General features: G+C 38.6%; 1 protein-coding gene across 2 annotated transcripts in view; it reads left to right on the forward strand.

Moving 5' to 3' along the window:
• Positions 1-106: 106 nt before the first annotated feature.
• Positions 107-8234, forward strand: part of pycr1a (pyrroline-5-carboxylate reductase 1a) — a 26192-nt gene continuing 18064 nt past the window's right edge. Inside the window, exon 1 of one of the 2 annotated variants that reach the window (XM_062037288.1) lies at positions 107-178. The gene's annotated coding sequence lies outside the window, so the exon portion shown is untranslated. The remainder of the gene's footprint in view (positions 179-8234) is intronic. The other variant, XM_062037289.1, reaches the window with a different exon arrangement.

Genomic DNA, 8234 nt, shown 5'->3' on the forward strand with positions numbered 1-8234 from the left:
TAATTATCAAAGTGCACGTTGATTGGGTTGTTTTTGTCACGTTGATAAAACATGCAATTCTATTGGCTCTTGCACCTGTCAGTTAAATGTTCCGCCCTCAGGTACAGTACAACTGCACAACATTTATTCTACCGTGTTAGCCTGCCTGTGTGTACTTCAGGGTTTCATCTTAATATTGGTAAGTCTGCCTCTCTTAAATAGTCAAATGCATTTTTTATTTCTTAAATGTTAAAGGTTGTAATGGCTATTGTTTTGGAAATGTTGTTAGCTCTATGAAGCAACAACATACTAGTGCAAGAGTTTGTTTAGAAGGTTAACTTTTTTTTGGTCAACGCAATAAAGTTGTTATTTGGCTTTTCCTAACAAGAAAAGAAGTGCATTCTTAAGTGTTCTTGAACTCTAAAATATATATTTGGTACCCTTGTACTCTTTTGAAGGAGGTTTGCATTCCTTTGTAGCTGAGTGTTACTCAACTGGATTTGAGTTAGGGCTGGGCGATATGGCCTTTTATAAATATCTCGATATTTTTAGGCCATGTCACGATACACGATATATATCTCGATATTTTGCCTCAGCCTTGAATTAACACTTGATGCATATAATCAAACCAGTATGATGATTCTATGTGTCTACATTAAAACATTCTTGTTCATACTGCATTAATATATGCTCATTTTAAACTTTCATGCAGAGAGGGAAATCACAATTTACCAATACTGTATTTATTAAACAGTTATTAAAGGCCTACTGAAATGAAATTGTTTTATTTAAACGGGGATAGCAGATCTATTGTATGTGTCATACTTGATCATTTCGCCATATTGCCATATTTTTGCTGAAAGGATTTAGTAGAGAACATCGACGATAAAGTTCGCAACTTTTGGTCGCTGATAAAAAAAAAGCCTTGCCTGTACCGGAAGTAGCGTGACATCACAGGTTGAAAGGCTCCTCACATTTCCCCATTGTTTACACCAGCAGCGAGAGCGATTCGGACCGAGAAAGCGACGATTACCCCATTAATTTGAGCCAGGATGAAAGATTTGTGGATGAGGAACGTGAGAGGGAAGGACTAGAGTGCAGTGCAGGACGCATCTTTTTTTGCTCTGACCGTAACTTAGGTACAAGCTGGCTCATTGGATTCCACACTCTCTCCTTTTTCTATTGTGGATCACGGATTTGTATTTTAAACCACCTCGGATACTATATCCTCTTGAAAATTAGAGTCGAGAACGCGAAATGGACATTCACAGTGACTTTTATCTCCACGACAATACATCGGCGAAACACTTTAGCTACGGAGCTAACGTGATAGCATCGGGCTTAACTGCATATAGAAACAAAATAAATAAGCCCCTGACTGGAAAGATAGACAGAAAATCAACAATACTATTAAACCATGGACCTGTAAATACACGGTTAATGCTTTCCAGCCTGGCGAAGCTTAACAATGCTGTTGCTAACGATGCCATTGAAGCTAGCTTAGCAACGGGACCTCACAGAGCTATGCTAAAAACATTAGCCAGCCAGCCCTCATCTGCTCATCAACACCCGTGCTCACCTGCGTTCCAGCGATCGACGGAGCGACGAAGGACTTCATCCGATCATCCGTGCGGTTGGCGGCTAGCGTCGGATAGCGCGTCTGCTATCCAAGTCAAAGTCCTCCTGGTTGTGTTGCTGCAGCCAGCCGCTAATACACCGATCCCACCTACAACTTTTTTCTTTGCAGTCTTCATTGTTCATTAAACAAATTGCAAAAGATTCACCAACACAGATGTCCAGAATACTGTAGAAATTTGGGATGAAAACAGAGCTTTTTTGTATTGGATTCAATGGTGTCCGAATACTTCCGTTTCAACGATTGACGTCACGCGCATACGTCATCATACATAGACGTTTTCAACCGGAAGTTTAGCGGGAAATTTAAAATTGCACTTTATAAGTTAACCCGGCCGTATTGGCATGTGTTGCAATGTTAAGATTTCATCATTGATATATAAACTATCAGACTGCGTGGTCGGTAGTAGTGGCTTTCAGTAGGCCTTTAAGCAGTGGCACAAACATTCATGTCATTTCCAAAACAGAAAGTGCAAGATTGTTAGAGACATTTTAAAACAAGCTATTAGTGCACTTTTGTGCATGATGTCACTAAGATGACAAATCAAAACAACACTAAATTAAAGTGCACTTTTTGTACAGAACGCCACTACAATAGTTTAAAACAAATAAAGTGCACTTTTGTGCATGATGTCACACAAGATATTTCCATAACTGTCAAATAAAAATGAGCTGCATAATAGGAAATCAAATAGTGTATGTCCTTCGCTATGTGGTAGGTTCCTGCGGACGTTATCTTCTTCTGTTGTTGACTATTTTTTTCATACGGTATTGATCTGGAAATGGTTGCTTGGGCATTTTGTGGGTGTGGCACCGGCCGAGATGTTGACATGCGGAGTTTCAAGCACTCCTCATTCCCTTTTTTGTAGCAACGCATTTGCCGCATGCTTGACATATTACGGTTGTCTGTTCAACATCTTCCCAATTGAAGCCAAATCACCGCCAGACGATGGACCCCGTCCTGTTTTTCTTGAACTTAATTCTTCCTTCATTTGTTTCCAGATTCGCACCTTCTTTCTCTCGTATTACCACTCCCACGGTCCCATCACTCCGCTAGCAACACAGCTAACGTTACCATGCCGCTACCTCTCTGCTCGGCGAGAGCGTATGACGTTGCACGCGCGACAGTATGTCACGTATGTAACAAGGTGCGCTTGTTTTAAGTCTCTGTGAGAAGGAGAGACAAGAAATAGTGAGAAGAGCCTGTAGTGTAATGCCCGCAGCTAAAAGTCTCGAATATCACGATATAGTAATTTTCTATATCACACAGAGACAAACCCGCGATGTATATCGATATATCGATTAGGGCTGCAACTAACGATTAATTTGATAATAGATTAATCTGTCGATTATTACTTTGATTAATCGAATAATAATCGGATAAAAGAAACAAACTACATTTCTATCCTTTCCAGTATTTTATTGAAAAAAACAGCATACTGGCATCATACTTATTTTGATTATTGTTTCTCAGCTGTTTGTACATGTTGCAGTTTATAAATAAAGGTTTATAAAAAATTTAAAAAATAAAAAATTGCCTCTGCGCATGCGCATAGCATAGATACAACGAATTGATGACTAAATTAATCGCCAACTATTTTTATAATCGATTTTAATCGATTTAATCGAATAGCTGTTGCAGCCCTAATATCGATGTATATCGATATATCGCCCAGCCCTAATTTGAGTTATAAAAATGGTTTTACAGTGACTAACATTTTTGTGGCACATTCCTAAAATGGAGCATCTTTTGGCTATTATTTCAGTCAAATAGAGCAGCGGTCCCCAACCACCGGTCTGTGATGCATTTGCTACTGGGCCGCACGGAAACATTAATTATGGGCCTGCTGCAATGCAAGCAGCCCATATTACTATTGCTCATACTTCAACTTTTATTATTATAGTTACGCTCGTTTCTCTTACGATTAATACTAGACGAATCAGCCAACAAACCCCCACATATGTTATACCGTCGTAAAGGTCTCACTTGCGCTTACGGCGGTACTTTAAGTTGGCAACATTTCGTGTTACCATGGTGACGCTATTCACGAATTTAAAAAAAAATGGGCCAATTTAATGGGTGCATACCCTTTTAATGGACGATTGCTCGGAGACAAATGGCAAAAAGACAAGATTACCTCCTCTTGTAGCTCAGCCATACTTTCACGTAGCTCTGTGCTTAACGTCTCATTTTGTTCACACGCTTGCCTACTTTCAACACAAGCTAACTGATAGCATGCTAACGTTAGCTTGCTTGCATGCTCACATAAGCATGATATTATTTGAGCTAAATTTGCTTCCGTTTACCCCGCAGTCAAATAACTTGGTACGTGACACTTGTTAACTACTCTAGTCTATAAAATCAGCTACACCTCCCTGATACCGAAGTACATGTCAAACTACTTCCTTAACGTAAATGACCGCCATAACCACAACACCAGGGGGAGTTCCACAAACCACGTTAAACCCAGATTCCGATCTAACAAAGGTCTAAACTCTTTCTCCTTCTATGCCACATCAATATGGAATGCACTCCCAACAGGTGTAAAAGAAAGTGCATCTCTACCCTCCTTCAAAACCTCACTAAAACAACACCTCCAGGCAACTTCAACCCTTGACTAACACCCTCCCCCTTCCACATCCCACCTCCCCGGATTGTAAATAACCAAATGTAAATAATTAAATGTATTTCTAATGTATATACTTGTTCTTATGCTATCTGAACTCACTATGTTCTCTGCTCGTTGTACATATCCTACCAAGTCATACCTACACTGTTTCAATGCCCATTTTTCTAATGATACAATTGTTGATGACTGGAGTGCTGATATCAACCAAACCCTCCTCATCCCACCCCCCGGATTGTAAATAATGTAAATAATTCAATGTATATACTCTGATGATTAACTTGTGTGATGACTGTATTATGATGATAGTATATATTTGTACCATGAATTGATTACGTGGACCCCGACTTAAACAAGTTGAAAAACGTATTCGGGTGTTACCATTTAGTGGTCAATTGTACGGAGTATGTACTGAACTGTGCAATATACTAATAAAAGTTTCAATCAATCAATCAAAAACTGTTAACGTTAGCATGCAAACATTTTTTTTGGCTGTTTTTTCACTTTTTTCTCTACTTCCGCAGCCATATCTTACAGCCGTGTTATTTGATATCTGAGACATGCTAACTGTTAGCATGCCATCGTTAGCACACATGCTAAGTGTTACATTTTAATGTAAGCATGCTGATGTTTTAGGCTAGCTCTATAGCTCATTTTGTACAGTTACACCTCATGGATTCAGACACTCGGCACCATCTTAAAAGTACGGCGGCTTCCGACGACCCCCGGCCAGAGGTCCAGGGCACAGATAGCAGGCCCATCAAAATTTCTGCGGGAATTTTCTAGTTAATTTATAAACTACCACATTTTCTGTGCCTTAACTTTCGCCTGTCCCACTAAATACACCAATAAGCTTGTTAACAGATGTACAAATCCTTTGTTACAGTACATGTAATAATGCACATTAATTGACGTATAAAATGTTAATGTGCCAGATTGTAGTCAAAGGCTAATTTCCATCTGCAGTGCCCTGCAGGGTCAATGTATTACAGCAGGGGTTCTTAACGTTTTTGACTTCGGGACCCCACTTTTCCACTACAGATGAGCCAGGAGACCACTCCAATATTAACACTGAATTAGTAATCTTATTCTTGTTTTTGATCATATTCAATAAATATATCTAACCAACTTACAGTTTACTACCTTGTCAAATGATATAAAAGCATGTGTTAATCACAAATATTATATTATTAATTAAACAAATAAACCTTAGGCTCAGATCACGCTGATTAGAAGAAGAAGTACTAACCAAATAAACAATACATTGACATACAATATGTATTATGTTGTGGTAAAATAAATAAACTAAATTAATAATAAATGTTTCTTAACTAAACTGTCAATAAAATTCAAGTGCAAATGAAAATACAGCTTCACCACTTTAGTCATAATTTTTGCGCTTTAGAAATGTCTCTATGACATTAGCGACAGACTTCTTTTGTTTGTTTTATATTGTCATTACTGCCACAAGTGTTGGAAAAGTGTATTACAACTGAGTACCGCTGCTGCCTATACAGACCACAGCTGAAAAACACATATATTACATTCTAGGGGGCGCTCGCGGCCCAACACTGGGCCCCGGTCCTATGGTTAAGAAACACTGGTATATAGTATATGCCATCAACGTGCCAGGGACCACCTCTTCGCAAAGAAACAGGCCCAGGGCTCCCACTACTTCAGTGTTATAGTGAATTTATTTTTCATTCTAATTTTCTTGCTGTTTTTATTTGCCACACTTGGAAAGCTGGTAATGCATACATTAAACCGGTCCCTGGTGGTAAAAAGGTTGGGGACCCCTGAAATAGAGGATATTAAGTCGCTTTTTTGTAGTAGGTTCTTAAAAACAGCAGATCTTTTTGGCATCGGGGCCCAACTTTTCCAGTACAGAGACGCCTGGGGGCCCACTCAAGAATTAACCCTGAATTAGTAATCTTACTCTGGGTTTAATCATGTTCAATAGTTTTATTTAACCAACTTACATTTTAACATGTCCAAACCTTATCAAGTTATATAAAACCATGTGTTATTTATAAAGATCATTATTTATTTAACACAGTGGTGTCCAAAGTGCGGCCTGGGGGCCATATACGCCACACAGCCAGAGTTTTGTTGGCCCATAGCATATTGTCGAAAAAATATCTAACAAAAACAACCGGAAAAATGAGAGAAAAAAATTGTGAAAATAATTTGATACTGTGATAGATGGATGGAAGTAGTAATTGTAATACGCTTTATCAGCTATAACTTTAAGTAGGGAAATATACCCAGCAGTGGTGGGCCTAACATAACCAGAAATCATGATCATAATTAAAGATACAATTATTTTTTTATTTACTTTCCCTAAATATCTAAAAGTATTTATATTGTCTTCATGTCATATTATGTTCGTTCCAGTGCTGTTGTTTTTAGTTTTAGTTTGTATCCAATCAGAATTCAGCTAGCTTATGTAGCCATGCTGTACAAAATCTGCCCGAGGCCTTCAGAATCAACAATGCCGGCATCCGTGCACTGTAAGCGATCGTGGACATACAGTTGATAGACAGTTGCGATAGCCAATCAGATCACAAGTTGTTGTCAGTAAGGCCTTCCAGATGGCCTCACGTTGAACATGACATTTACGCATCCTGTGATTGGATACTCATCGGGACGGGACCGTTAGCGAATGAATTTGAGAACACATACAGTTGACAGACAGTTGCGATAGCCAATCAGATCACAAGCCGTTGACAGTAGCCTATCTAAGTAGCCTGATGTTAACGAGACTGTGATTGGATACTCACTTGTTATTCCAAAGTGAGTATCCATTCACAAGTTTCTATTTAGCAGGAAACAGGAAGTGTTGCGCCGTAGCCAGACAGGGATAGTAGAGAAGGAGAACAAAACGTTGATTAGGTGGCAGATATATATTTGCAAGGCCATTTTCAAGAAGGATATTTAAAGAGAAACAACATCTTGTGAGACGATGTCGGCCAACCCCGGAAGCTAGCTTAGCTGTTCTGGAGATGAAATGGGGAAATGCTCATTACGGCGTCGAGTAGGTTCTATAAATTGTGAGTTCAAATATTTAATTTTTTCACTTTTAATGGTTTTTGCAATTTTAATTTTGACAGTACCACATAATATATGTTTTAATTTCTGATGCGTGTTAATAGATTTTTAATTGCGCCAGAAAATAACCCGTTTTGTACACTGTTGATGTGTTTCAATGCGCAGTAGGGCGTAAATGTGTTCCTGTATAGTATTTCATGTGGTGACATCAATTATGGTATTTTGAGAGGTAATCATTGAAGTCGGACATCACTCATGGCCTAGGTGGGAAACGCACGGCCCACCACTGATACCCAGTACCGGTATTTTTTGGTACCGGTTCCTAATTTTAACGGTCCCGTTAAAATTGTGGACCAATGATACGGCTATCGGTGCTTCTTTCATATAGTTGACCGTCTTAATTGTGACAGTCACATAATTTTAGATGCGCCTGCATAAAAAAAACCCCACAGAGGAACAGCCAATCGGAGTCGACCTTTTCCTAAACAGAATCATAGATTTACACATCATTGGAATCGCACACTTGTAATGTTCGTTAAAAACAGAATCTAAATGCAGAAAGTCGCAAGTTTTTTTTAGTACAAATGTTTTAAAACTGACAGGTTAAAAACAATGTGAAAAATGGTGATATTAATCAAGATCGGTTACATTTTTAAATTTTTTTGATATACTCGCCCAGCCCTAGGATCTGATAATCAGCTTGGAATAATCACAAATAAGGAAAAAATAATAGTACAAAAAATAAAGCTAATAAAAATGGTAATACAATAAAATGTATGTTTTTTTTTACATCTTTATAGATAGATAGATAGATAGATAGATAGATAGATAGATGGATGGATGGATGGATGGATGGATGGATGGATGGATGGATGGATGGATGGATGGATGGATGGATGGATGGATGGATGGATGGATGGATGGATGGATGGATGGATGGATGGA

The sequence above is a fragment of the Entelurus aequoreus genome, linkage group LG25, assembly GCF_033978785.1.
Source record: "Entelurus aequoreus isolate RoL-2023_Sb linkage group LG25, RoL_Eaeq_v1.1, whole genome shotgun sequence".
In the NCBI taxonomy this organism is placed as follows: Eukaryota; Metazoa; Chordata; class Actinopteri; order Syngnathiformes; family Syngnathidae; genus Entelurus; species Entelurus aequoreus.